The 14993-nt window shown below is 34.4% G+C and overlaps 1 long non-coding RNA gene across 1 annotated transcript; it reads right to left on the bottom strand.

Moving 5' to 3' along the window:
• Positions 1-8266: 8266 nt before the first annotated feature.
• Positions 8267-13271, bottom strand: LOC148597309 (uncharacterized). Its single transcript, XR_015919103.1, has 2 exons — positions 13006-13271; positions 8267-8825 (listed from the first exon to the last, which is right to left on the bottom strand). It is a non-coding gene; the product is annotated as an uncharacterized LOC148597309 (long non-coding RNA).
• Between the last annotated feature and the right edge of the window lie 1722 nt (positions 13272-14993).

Genomic DNA, 14993 nt, shown 5'->3' with positions numbered 1-14993 from the left:
TTGTATTTTCCTAATTACCTTACAAGGCAGATATACAAATAAAAGTATTTTTATGGTTGCTGTGGAAACCACCCCCACCCCCAACATGAAAAAATGGTTGGTATTTAATGATATAGTTCCTTTGAGTTATCATTGTTTGAACAATTTTTCATGTGAACTGATAGAAATGACGCCTTTTTTAGCCACATTGGGGCTGCCTACTGATTCTGTTAAGTGAACAATTGTGCCTCCTTTTTATACAGAGTTACTCGTATATATATGTGTAAACGGTAGGCAGACCCAGTGAAAGATGATAAAAAGGGGGCCTGTCTATAAGTTCCAATGTACAATTTGTGAATTTTTACAAAGTACATATTTTTTACTGAACTTTTGAGAAGTAGTTAGTGCTTTTTATACAAAGATAAGTGCTGTATAAGTGTTCCTTATTACAGAGAAATGCCAATGAGTTTTTTTGTACAGTATTTTTAATTTTAACATGGTATTTGTATATTTTGAATCTGGAATTCTTTTTAATTTTTATATGCCTGTTGACAGACATACAGCCTCTATACCCCTTGGATCAGCCACTGGGGTCTTTGGACCAAGAGGCAGAAAATTGGTTTATTGATGTTTTGAAATTTTATATTTCTTTTTTTTATTCTGTTTTGTGTTCATTTGTACAAATCTATAATAGTTCCAGGTTCAAATGATTCTGTTTTTGATGTCTCTACCATTATCCATTTGTGTTCCCAAGGAGGTAGACCTAGGCTAAGGGATGTAACTCTTGATATTTGTGATGTGTCTGTATCATATTCAATTTTCCAAGGGCTATCAAGCATCTGTTTGAAGAAGTATGAAACGATCCAAGTGACTTTGATGCTCTGATGGGCATAAAATATTATGGGGTGAAACTTGCAATGAAAATTTGTCTTCTTACTGATTTAAGGGGCGTAAGTCTGGCACACCCAGTCCTTGGATCTGCACCCACATATGTCTCATATACAGCTATAACCATCCAGTATGTACAGCAAAACTCTTCATACTATGTCAGTAACTTTGGTTTTTATTTCGCTATTGTTATTATGACAATAAACTTACTCTGGTGCTAACTTTTCTATGGTCTTTTCTAATCATCACATGCAGATGTTACCTTTATTTTTTACAGGTGACATTATTAGAAAATTATACAGTATTTTCAACCAAATAGTCTGTGGTTAATGAACCAATAATTTGAAAAATTAGTAGGTTTAAGTTTTTCATAATTTTTTTTTCTTAAAAAGATTAAGAAGAGTTTGCAACTATATCAACAAAGTATATTTTCGACATTGCACCTATATCAACAAAGTATATTTTTGACATTGCACCTATATCAACAAAGTATATTTTCGACATTACATGAAATTTGGTCCTTTGCTGTACATATAGGATAGATTTAGCTCCTTAGGTATAAAGCCAAATATGAACAACAAGACTTAGAAGTTGAATGTTAAAGCGCTATGTATTGTGTACATTATACTTTAGTTTTTTCATCAAACATTTCTATTCATTTAATATTTGAGAATATATGTAGTTTTGTAATTCCTGCTAGAATGAAGAGAAATCCATTCAAAATAAGTGTACTTTCCGCTGGTGTTGAAATTACTGTTTTTAAGGATCCACTGAAAAAAAGAAAGAAAATTTCTTAAGCATTGGATATCTTTATATTGTTTAATGATATGGTGCTGTCATTGTCCATGTCTTTGCAGTAGATGCTTGGCTTTTTGTGCAATAACTTGAATAAAGATTGTGGACTGAAAAAAAGACTAAAACAAGCATTTGGGGCGGAGGAGGGGGGGGGTTAATTAGACAATAGCTTAAATAATACTATATGGGTCTGTAAGAAATTGTTCTATGAAGTTCAATATCAAATAAGGTTAGACAGTTATTAGTCAACGTTAAGGAGGTAGACCTAGGTAAGGGACATAACTCTTGCAAATCATTGGAACGTTTGTATTCAGCATGTAACATCAATCTCACGTAAGCATCAAAGTAACTTGGACTGATTTCTTCTGTTTCAAATGAAAGCCTGAGAGGCTTTGGTGAAATTGAATATGATACAAACATTTCACTGATTTCAAGTGTTACTTCTACCTCCTGTCCAAATACATTTTTTTCTGAAACATTGTTTACATTTCATTATTCCTGTATCCAATTTCCAATTTTAAAGTACTATTTGTACATTTGTAATTGTATCAAGCTGCACCATGTGAAGTATTTCATTAGTGTTTGATATTTAAGGTAAATTCACTCATTTCCTTTCAAATTGGATTCAGAATAGACGAGAAATTCTCCCAACTCTCAGGAGGGTCATTCTTTTATATATCAGTGTTTCAAATATGTCAGTGTAAGGTTTACATAAGTAATATATAAAATACAATAGCTGTATTAGTTACTTTTTTGCTTAAAATTGTGATTTCTATATAACTAACCAGCGTTAGCTTAAGCAAACCTGATTTTCTCCCGCTTTAATGTGAAACTCCACTTTTTCAAATTCATATATTACCGTTATAATTTTTTTTTACTGTACATTTCCTTCAATTATCGCTTTGTTTGTTGACCTCGTGAAATCAGGTCGGCTTAGAATGTTTGCCTTGTGATATATAGCATGTCTAACAAATGTAGTGAAACTTGGATCACACCAATCAGGGGAGTCCAGCTTTAACTGAATACTGGAAAGTCACTTTTATTTAAAGTAACTCATCTGTTCAGTAACTAATTTCAAATTTTGTTGACATTTTGTTGTTTCTTGTATTTAAGTAAACAATTAAAGTTTTGAACTTTTCAATTCATGGTTTTATCCAGCTATGAAAATTATAAAATTGGATCCGTGCTAACTGTAGATCTTCCACCATAAAATGTTTTAGAAAGAAAGAAAAAAAAACTCCAGAAATGGTCCAGATGTAGATTGGTTGGTTAACATTGATGTTAATTTAATTTTAACTGCAGCCATCTTACAAAAGGGGATATTGGTCTGGTGCCTATATGTGCCTTCGTGGTTGGCTATGATTTTTTTCAATTTTTTGGCTTAATTCAAAGAACGTGTATGACAAAATTGGGAGTATTACAATCTAGACAATTCTTTTTTTTTTTTTTTTTGGGGGGGGGGATGGGGAAGTATTTTTCCCCATGTTTTTAAAATCCTGGATCCTGCCTAGGTGAACCCAGGTTTCACTGTACAGAATTGTTCCTTGTTATATATAGTAAAGTATATATAGTTTGTATAGTGATAATTTATATTTCCTTGATCTCATTGTTACATGTATATCCTTTTAATTAATCAGTACTAGTTTTTATTGTTGTGTTCAGTCCTCTGATAGGCAAAACTAAGTCTGCAAAAAAAGATTTGCAGAAAATAAGAAGAAATATTTATTTACATGAGTCAAAAATGTTGATGAACAAAGATAGTCCGCATCAGAACAAATTTCTTGAAATTTGGAATAAGGTTAAGATTTTATATATAGGAATTAGATACATTATTACCTGTGTTGAGCCTTTCTTTGGGAACAGTTATTGGTGCATACAGTTCTAACATCTCAGGGGAACTGTCAGAAGAGGTGGCTCTATGACAGTTCTACAGGTGTCATAGAACAGTTATAGAGCCAGTTCTACAAGCAAAACCAGCTTTGCAATAACAGTTCTACTACTAGAGCCACTTCTTCTGACAGGTGTAGCAGAGCCAGCTCTTCAAGAACATTTTTACTAATAGAGTCGGCTCTGCAAGAACTGTCAGATGAGCTGGCTCTAGAACAGTATGCGAACTGTTCTAAATCTGTCAGATGAGCTGGCTCTAGAACAGTATGAGAACTGTTCTAAATCTGTCATAGAACTGTTGTTTTGACTGTTCTAGAACAGTTGTTTTGACTGTTCTAGAACAGTTTTATGAGAGGTTAAAACTGATCTCATCTGTAGTTTCTTCGTTTCAATAATTGACCTCTTGCCTTACCTTAAATGTTGGTCTTTAACTTGTTGACCATTTGAAGCATGTGAACCCCCCTCCCCCTTGAAAGATTTGATGCCCTTGTATGGTTATGGTTCAGTAATTTTTCATAAATTTTACCCTAATAATTTATGTCATAATCAGAGATAAAAATTGCATGCTTTATTCTGTTTTATGTCGGAAGATTTTATTGTAAATTGTTTTAAAAAAATTATCTCACTATGTTTATTACACAAGAAAAATTGCAAAATGTTTTGAGGGATTCCTCGTTCATTGAAAACCCACGGGTTGCCTTGAGCTGACTTTTCTCATCCTGGTGGGGTGCTGTCTCTGTGAAATATTCTCCTTATATTTAAAACAGATGGAATCATTTTTTTAGAGCCATAGAAGGTTTTAGTGCCTATAAATCCAGATGGAAGAAAATGTTTTCAAAAATTACATGAAAATCACATCGCTTCCTAAAGAAGACTTATAATCATCATATAATTTTCAACAACTTGTTTTTCATGAAGTTTTAAGCATTTGTTTTCATGGTAGTACTTTACAAATGAAAAACACACGAGAACTTTGTTTTCAGGTGTTTTCAATACATACGCAGGGCATAATCTAGGATTCAATGAATAGGAGAAGTGACTTCTCCCTTTCAGGAGTGATAGGGAGAAGTGAGTCTGGAAAGGGGAGAAATGATGTGTTACAATTTTTCTTGTGTACACTAAGTGCAACCATGTATTATGCCTTCCTATATTTCTTTGTTACAAGTTTCTGTTTGTTTTTTTTTCTATTTATAGAAGTATTTATGTGTAGTTTTAATACTCTCTTATTTAACATAGCTATTTATTTTATTTTCATTCCATTGAGTTTTTCCGTCCATATTTTAAGTTAATTCCTGCTTCATTTTCTCATCCTAGAGTTAGTTTTACCTTAGAATTATCTTCAAATTTACATCATCCCTTTGAAAGTTTTAAGTCTGTTTTAGCCATAGCTAGAATTTTTAGGTTAAGCTACATCACTGAAATATACAACCCAGTTTTTCTTTTGTCCCAACATCTAACTTATTTTTTAACTCAGTAAACTTTGCTAAAAGTTCTAAATCCGGTGTAATCATTGTATTCCTGATATCTTAAAGTTGATTTTAGTTATGGGTTTTAAAAAATACCCATTTTTGAGACGTGAATATAAACCAACCTCTCAAAATGATATACCTACCCCAACCCCACCCCCTCTCACTCTGAGTGATGAGTGAGCTGTGGTATTTTTGTAACAACTACCCTATCTGTCATTCCATGATCCATCATAAGTTTGTCACAATTATGTCCCCTCCCAATGGATGAATTTTATTTCAAATTTGGTATCGGGCTTTATATTATAGATGGAAAGTAATTTTTTGTTGTTCAGTACTAACTTCCTGTTTCGTGAGATTTGTAAAAGTGGGGGTATACCTAGCACGACAACACGTGGATCTTCGTGTAGTGGTCATGTTGTTAAAATAATTCTGAATGGTTACTTTATTACTATGGTTTCCATTGGTTATTAATTATACTGTGTATTATAATATTCAGTGCTTTAGAAATGGAATGCATGATTCATTTTCTAATTCTTTTCTTGTTAGAATGAATCAGATCATTGTTAAATTTATTGTAATTGTCCATTATTGTGATTCTATGCTGTTTTAAAAATAGAATTTTTATGAATACAGATTTTATGTAGATTTGTTTTATTTTCTTTTACCTCACCATACACCTGCCAGACATATTGTTTTATAAGGGCCCTGCCACCAAAAGTGGCAGTTGTCCTGCAGTAATCATCCTGTCTGTCTGTTACAAACTTGTGTCCAGGCTGTAATTTTGTTTGTTTTTCGAAGTAGGCTAGTGGGTAGATCACCCGAAAACAATGCATTGCATACCATGGATAGTGGCCTATGACCTTGAACTTAGACCTCAAGGTCAAATTTCTGTTTTTCACTGACTAACTCGTGACTGCGCGGACTTTTTTTTTATCTTTTGATGTGGGCTTTTCATATTCGGCATGTGGGTAGATCATGTAATGGCAATGTGCCCCGTACCATTTATAGTGGCCAATGAACTTGAACTTTGACTTAAGGTTAAAATTCCTGTTTTTCAGTAACAAACTTATGTCAGGGCTGTAATTTTTCATCTTTCAGTTTAGGGTTTAGATATTTGGCATGATTAAATTATGTAAAGATGGTGTGTCACGTACCATCGATAGTGGCCTATGACCTTGAACTTTGACCTCAAGGGCAAATTTTTTTTTCACTCTTGTCCAAGGAGGTAACTTTTTTGTCTTTCGATGTGGACTATTGATGTAGGTAAATCACCTAAATCGTATTTCCATTTCACATATATGGCTTAATTGCCACCGCGGGGCCCACGGAGATCGATTTGATTTCTAGTATTCCTCTGCTTTTCAGCTACTGTTTCCCAAAAAAACTTGCCATTCTAAGTATGATTGTTGGTATGTGAGGAGCTAAATGGGATGCTGATCAAGGTGCCTGTTCTTTCCTTTTTATTGATTTTTGATGGTCACAAACATTTGACCTAATTGAATTTGTATGCTTAGGGTATTTTTGCACCGCCCTTTTCAGATTTGATATTCGAGATACTATACAATTATGGCAACCTAGTAAATGTGATATCGTATTTTATGGAACATTTAAAAGGGATATTCTTTTTATATTACTGAGTTACATGTATGCTGAGCCATTACTTATAATGCGCCAATGATCCTTATTATTTATTTATGCCTCGTACTGAATTGGATTCTGATGAATTTCGACTACCAAATTACAGTCGGATAAAAAAAAACACTTAAAATAGGAGTATGGCACTAATTCTGAATTTTTATATGATAATCTTAGGTTTTATGAGCTATAATATTTTATTTTAATCACTGATAATTGCGGGTAATACATTAATATTTTAGAAAGAGTAATCAAGGGAACCCAGATTCTAGCGGAAATCAAAAGAATGCAATCTAGGGACAAAGACCAGACATGGAAAACACAAGCACATCAAAGAACATAAAGTAACTAAAATAATACATAGAAAGTAACAAAAGTAAATGAGCAACTCGGACTCCACTAAAAACTGGAATCACGGACCAGGTGCATCGGTAGGGCAAACACTGGGACAAGCGTGTCCTCTTCTAGAAACACCCTTTGAGTTGCTAAAAAAGTCAATTCCAGGGTAGCCGAAAGAGGAGTGGAAAACTATGACACGTTGAACAAATCAGTTCTCATGGTGCAGTTGGATTTACCGCAACGATCCACGAGTTCATGACGACCACAAAACTTCTGAAGTGAGGACTTTAATTTTGTAGCAACATAGCCCGCTGCAGAAGCCTAACCGCAAGAAAAGTCCAGCGCGGTACAAAAAAGGTGCTAATAGATACGACAAGCTCTGGCTTAACATACGAGTTGTGATATGAAAACTTCAAACGCAGGTGTTGAAGGGATGTTGCCGAAGATGAAAAGAAAATTGACAATACGTTATAATTAAAGGGTTCAGTATTATTCTGTATCATAAAAAGATATTTGTCGACTTTCGTTCGAAATAGTTAATTTACGCTTACCCTACCGGTGCACCTGGTCCTGCTTAAAGCCCGGTAAAAGTCTGTCTGCGTAGTAACGGCAAGCTCTGGCAACGTACGAGTTGTGATATGAAAACTCCATACGCATGGTACGGAAGGGATATTACCACAGATGAAGGGAAAATTGACAATACGGAATGAACAATCATCGCGTTTTTCGTATGGTTTGGTCAGTAGTTTTCTTTTACCATCTATCTCTTAATGTAGGTCAAGATATAAGGCTGACTTCACAGTGTCTGTAGTATTCTTTATCTCAAGTTCTTTGGGTAAATGCGATGAATAAAATCATCGAAACTAGGATTGTTCAACGATAATACGTAATATATATAGCGGAAACTGAGATTAAAAGATCTAGTTAAACGATGTTCCTTCTTCTGGGTCTGGTCAACTATTAAATCAGCCTCATAACAGTGAAGAAGTATAGGAGCACAATTTGTTCCCATTGAAATGCCGACCGTTTGTTGAAAATGACGCGTCCACCATACTGAACAAATATATTGTCGATCAAATTTTCAAGCATTTTGAAACATCTTCGGTTTATTTGGAAGATGATTTTGAATTGTTTTTTTTACAAAGTATGAGGAATCTCTACCATCAACTACATATTTGTATCTAGATGTACCGTCTTTTCTGGAGTAACAACGATGTATAATGTTTTTGGGGGTCGGGATTTTAACTAAGTAAGGGAAATAGAAGTATAAAGAGTTGAAAAATCATAGGTTTTAATGGTATTATATTCTGAAAATAATCTTTAATTGCGAGTTTCCAGATGATCTTTCGAATTTTTCAGGATCCACATTGAATTAGTACCATTACAGTGTCGTGGTAGGAATGGAGATCTTCTCTGACAGCTGTGAGGATAGAAATAAAACGTTTTCAAAAGGCTTGGTGGTACATTTTGCCGATCAAGCTATGTAGCATTATTTGTATGGATTCGTGTGGAGTTTAGGAATCCGGTACATAGACGATAGAACACAACCGTCGTCTTTGGTGGAGAGACCAAAAGAGGATAGCACGGATTTATGGTTTTCCACTATTTTTTCTTGAGAGAGTACTAGCAGTATAGGTCTTATTACTGCCTCTATTTTCTATGTCTACCTCTGATGATAAACATTGCATGGATGTAATACGTCTTTGCAGACAATACAATGTTGTTTTGGACTTCGTCTGTTGGTGCGACATCATATTTGTCATGTACAGTAGACAATGTTAGAAACACTCCTCAAGGTAGCTCATACCTAGTAGTTACGTTTTCCTAATTTGTCTGAAAAAAAAAAACGACCTTGGAAAACATTCTGTAAAATTTTAAGACAAAAAACAAAGGTCACCGAACTTAATATCGAGACAATTGAGCCGTAATATATGCACTTTTTTACAACATTTTATACAGATTATGTAATGCATTTTCACCGTTTCACTAACTATTATAGAACTGGTAGATCAGATTTCTTAAAAATTTGTATAAAGAATACTGATATTATTTCATATTTCGAAAAGAAAATTGGGGTCACCAAACGTTTTGTCTTGTAAAATTGGAAATAATTAAAATTCTAATTATATCCCCCTTGAAAGAAGGTTTTTGAACATAGTGCTTATCATTTTAACTTATTGGTTCATGAAATATCTTTTATTTTTGTGTGTGTGTAAATTCAAAGACACATTTTCTGGATCATTTCAAACTCCTTTTGCTCATTGCTACTGTATATATTTTTCAAGATGACAGAAAAGATTGACCGGTGTGTTAGATTTGATTTTACTTAATGTAATTGACGCAAAATAATTCCTCCTGTTCGCGGTATTATTTAATGCGTCAAGGAGACAAAATTAATGTTTTTTTTTGTTTTTTGTTTTTGTTTTTGTTTTAATTAATATGAAATGAATGCCTCAAGTCGACGCCATTATAAAAATGTACATTTATATCATGTTTTAACCAAAATAATTATTATTAATATGAGGTAGGTGTCACCTGTAGGAAGACAAAGTTGAATATAATACATATATTCAAAAATATCCTGGTGGCTTTTTCTAGACTTGGTGTTGGCTCTTGTCACTTCTCAAGACACTTCTTGTCGCTAATTAGTGAGGCCGGACGGTATTACTTAGTCAATCTCCGAAACAGAGGCTGGTAGCTCCTTCGTCCCTGTACTTTGACGTAAGAGATACATGGACCTCTGTTTCGGAGATTGATACTTAATGTTCGTACTTCGGCATTTCTTGCTCAAAAGCCAAACAAGCCAACTCTTATGCATATGGCATGTCGGAAACGAAAAATAAAACTATATGAGTTTAAATAATTATTGAAGACCGTATAACAAACGCTTTTCAGTGAAAAAAGATACAAGAAAATATAAGCGCCTGAATTCATCAGATATGTTGGGCACACCATTAGTTTAGATATGTGTGCCTAAAACATGACTTTCACAGGGTCTGTATGGTGTGAATTAGAATTCTTTTTGATACTGAGAAAGGGGTAATATTTTTAACATTTTTTGAAAACTCTTCCTTGAAAATTAGTTTTTCGTGGTTCATTTAGGGACAAATGTAGCAAATTAAATTATCAAACGTAAGACAATTTAGTTAAGCAATAACTTGTAGAGCCGAATTTATACGACTTTTTAAGAAGAAGTCGAAAATCCCATCTTATGCATTTTTTGACAAAGTCTGGATATGAAAATTGCCACAAGTCACCAAAAGAACCCCAAGAAGTATAAATTGTGTTGGTACTAAACAGGAAATACCAAATAGATCATTTTTTACTGAAGCATAAATATTCTAGGGTTTTTGACATTGAAAAATATGTCAATTTAAGTGATTTTTCGGTGAAGTATGGGTACATTTTTTTCCATTTTACTCCAAGCCCTACCGATAAGATCAGACCTGGCGTTTTGATTACAAATTATACTAGTATTGCACGGCTAATTCACCTCAAACTTGTTTCCTGTGTAAGAGTCAATATTAATTGGTCAAATATCTATTTGTGGTATTTGCCTAAACTTGTTCACTTAAATCAATTATGGCAGCTCACTGAATGCAATATTATATTTTATGGAACACTGAAAAGAGGTATCGAAATCGGCCATGGGCCTCGTTAATTTTAATATCTCTTAAGTGTTCCATAAAACATGATATCGCATGCACTGAGCTGCCATAAATTGTACAGTATATCGAGATGATATCACGAATATCACCGAGTGAATATGGACCTTGTAAACTGATAATGATAAAGAGTAATGTTTTTGAATTTAAAATATTTTAATATGATTGTCATTTGTTACATTAGGAAATACAGTATATAACTTAGCATGTTAGCTCGTAGTACTTTTAATTACTTTCTCACGAAATACGATACACTCCACTACTTCTCGAATTACATGTCTAGAAGACGTAATATCAGACATGTATTCAAGAATGAGTGCACTTGATTCTATACCTGGCATTGTGAAACAACTTTAATCATTACCCGCCATTAATGATTGACTATCAAGGATTGAGTATCGAGAGTGAAATGCGTCAAATGAAATTAGATATGGCTCATCTGAATGAAAGGCTTTCAGGTACAGAGGGTAACTGCATGAACATGAATCGAAGATTAACAGATATTGAATATGAGAGATGAAATGCGCAGAGAGAACGAAAAGGTGAGGGAGCGAATGATAGATATTCAAGAACGCTCGATGAGAGATAACCTGCTATTTAGCGAATTGAGGAAATCGCTAACGAAAAGGTGATTGGTGCTGATAACGTAAATTATGTATACTGAAAACTGAAAACGTCGAGCATACGATCATTAAAGAAAACTTAATATTGAAGCACCTATTAAAGTTCACGTAGTCCATCGATTAAGACCACGAGATGATGGAAATCCAAGGGCTATAATGGCAGAATTTGAGTCTCGAAAAGATCGGGACAAAGTTCTGAAGCCGGCGCCTGTCCAACTGAAGGACACAAATTATAGCGTTTAAACAATTCCCTAAAGAAATTACAGAGAGGAGGAGCAAATTGTATCCGATATTTAAACGCAAGGAAAGATTGGGCAGTAAGAATATGAAGCTGAAAAAAGATAAGCTATTCATCAATGGCCGCCGTTGGTATCCTTGATCACTTCCTCGAGATGATCAAAGTATAGATCAGATCAATTCAGACGGAATGAAAATCAACCAATATCACAAGTCTCAAACTGACAGGATTGACAAGGTCGGGAGTATAATGAGCCTTCTGTTTTGGACAGACATTTTGACCCACCACAAGGTGTACATAACATGGCCAGGTAGGCCAGGCATACAAGATGCCAGTCTGGAGATCCCAGTGACCTGAAAATAGCTTATGTAAATGTATGTGGTAAACTTCTTAGTCCAGATTTGTTTGAAACCATTAAATTGTATGATATTTTTGTATGTGTTGAAACCAAAACTGATAGTTATGATGTATTGAACCATCCAACCTTATACTTTTTATGCAAAACATAGGAAAATTGTAAACAAAAGTCAGGTGGTATGATAGACAATTTTAAAAAGAGTTTAAAAAGGTATATTGAATTTATAGAGAGTAATTGTGGTTTTGTACTTTGGTTTACTTTTGCAAAAGTATCCAAAAATGATTTATCTTTATTGTTGGGGTTGGTTTATTTACCACCTGATGGTTCAAAATACACATGGAATGAAGCTTTTGATGAATTGGAGAATGACATTTCTGCACTTAAATCGAAATATTCGTTTTGTGGACTGATAGGAGATTTTAATAGTAGATGTAGTCGATTATCAGATCATATTGTACCTGATGAGGGATTTGTTCAATTTCTTAATTATGATAATAATACTAATGAAAACTCCATGTATAATTACAGAAAATTGTTGTTGAATAATATACCATTAGATAGATCATCACAAGATCTCACTAGGTGTAATACATATGGTTATTATACAAATACTGCCTGTTATTGAGGGTGGTATACTGGATTACCACACGAAGGAAGAATATTGCCCGAGACGTAGTCGAGGGTAATATTCTTTCCTGAGTGTGGTGATCCAGTACATCACCCTCAACTGCAGGCAGTATGTGTTATATTATACTGAATATCTTTTTAACCAGTATACCACTCTTGATAAACAAATATCAAAAGATCCATTGTCTTAATATTTCTCATTGTGAAGTGTTTTTTTTTCTTCTGCAAAACCATCCTTAAATAGGGAGGTCGGTAGTGCGTTTATCGATATTCTTGCGAGGGCAAAATTCTCAATTTTGAGTCAACTTTAACACGTTAGAAAATGGTCAAAAATCCATTGCATGACAATAAAAAATATATGTAATTAAAGTTGAGACATTTCTCTTTCTAAATATACAACTTTCATAGTTATTGGAGTTGATGGTCATTTGGTACAAACGTTTGAAGTGACGATCCTTTGAGAAAAATGGCCGCCGGAAAAACTGTGTGTCAAAGATCATACCTATTTCAAAATTCATTCCGCAAGCTATTACTGGACCGATTTTCTTCATCTATGGCTTAAATTTTTGGAAATATCTTCAATTTTGATAATCCGGTTGTCAGGCTAATTTTTTGGTTCAAAAACATATTTTTTACGTAATTTTAAGGAACAACATGTTGAAAAAAAAAGTTTTTGCGTACCAAGAATGCACTGACAGTCGGATTCCGAAAATTTAATCCTTTCAGCGTCCATCCGTAACCCTGGTTTCAGGCTTAAAAAATGTCTGTTTTTGTTTTGGGCGGAAATTAGAAAATGTGCAGTAATACCGGACTGCGCAACGGTAACGACAAGATACATTTCCGGTCGGAGCGGGTGGTATACTCGAGGGAAGGGTGGTATACTCAAAGGAAGGGTGGTGTATTGGAATACCACTTATCCTTTTATCCAATCGAAATTTATAGAATTTAGTATGAAGTATAATATAAGCTTATACATTTTTGTAGAAACAATAATATGTATATAGCCAACGGTAGAGTTGGCAATGATACTGGTATTGGTAAAACTACATGCAAGGATTCTAGCATTGTAGATTATTTATTATGTGATTCAGATTTACCCCCCTTGGTTGGGGAATTTAGTGTATTGGATTATAATCCGATTTTTTTTCAGATATCCATTGTAGATTACATGTCACTTTGTCCTTGGCATTGCCGTTGATTGACAATAGCCGGTCTGTTAAGGTGTTAAACCTGTTCGGTGGGTCGCTGAAAAACAAGGTGAATTTGTAAAACGGTTCAATGAAGCGGAATTACTTGAACAATTTACGGGTGGTCTCGACTCAATTGGTCCTGACGGCGATACTTCACGGGAGGATTTAGATTGTTTTGTAAATAGGTTTAACTTAGCATTTACAGATTGCGCGTGTAATACTTTTGGACATAGAACTTCGAAATGACCTCGCGGAGATACCGAGCAACCTTGATTTAATGAAAATTGCCGCCGAAAGAGAAAGCTTTTTCATGAAGCTAAACACAGACATTGTGAGCTAAAAACCGAAGAAAGCAGAGTGGCATTAAAATATACCGGCAAAAATTATCGACAAGAACTTAATAAGAGTTTCGCGGACTATCAGTTCAGATTAGAAAATCGTCTACGCGATACGGCAAAAAAACGGATCCCGTGATTTATGGAAGCTTTTAGATAATTTCAACAGAAGCTCCGATAGTGGTCCACAGGTTTCTTTGGATTCTCAGTATGATTTTTTTCAGAAATCTTAACGAAGATTCAGAGCATGATTTTGATTTTGTTATACCCGATAGTGATGAGACTTATCGCTGACGAGTTTGTGCGAGCTGTCAAATCTTCATAGAATGGAAAGGCTGCGGGTTGCGATAATGTCGCTAACGAGTATCTTAAGTCCACTATTGATTCCCTTTTGCCTATTTATGTAAAGCTCATTAACCTAGTTTTGAATACTGGCACCATACCGGAAGTTTGGACCAGGGGAATTATCATTCCTATTTACAAAATTAAGGGGGATCCTACGAATCCAGATGCATACAGAGGAATAACATTAGTGTCTTCTATTGGAAAAGTCCTTACTTCTGTATTAAATAATAGATAATCTGAATACGCTGATTTATATTCTTTGGTTCCGGAAAGTCAGGCCGGGTTTAGAAAGTGATGTGCTACCACAAGTAACATTTTCTGCTTGCATGTATTGATAGAGATCTATCTGGCTATGGGGAAGAAACTTTTTTTGTACATTTGTCGATTTTAAAAAGGCCTTCGACACTGTTTGGAGGCTTGGGGTATGACAAAAGCTGATTAAAAATAATGTCTCTGGTAAAATATTTGATGTGGTATATAAAATGTATCGCAGCATTAAATCGTGTGTAAAATTGGGAGGTGATGTATCTGGACTTTTTTCTTGTAATATTGGAGTACGTCAAGGTGAGAATTTGTCTCCTTTTTTGTTTAGTATTTTTTTGGGTCAGACCTAGAAGAAT

This window comes from Perna viridis, chromosome 15, assembly GCF_037379345.1.
Source record: "Perna viridis isolate PV_CMFRI_1.1 ecotype Kerala chromosome 15, ASM3737934v1, whole genome shotgun sequence".
NCBI lineage: Eukaryota > Metazoa > Mollusca > Bivalvia > Mytilida > Mytilidae > Perna > Perna viridis.
The sequence above is the reverse complement of the archived record's forward strand: the minus strand, read 5'-3'. Positions and strand labels throughout refer to the sequence as shown.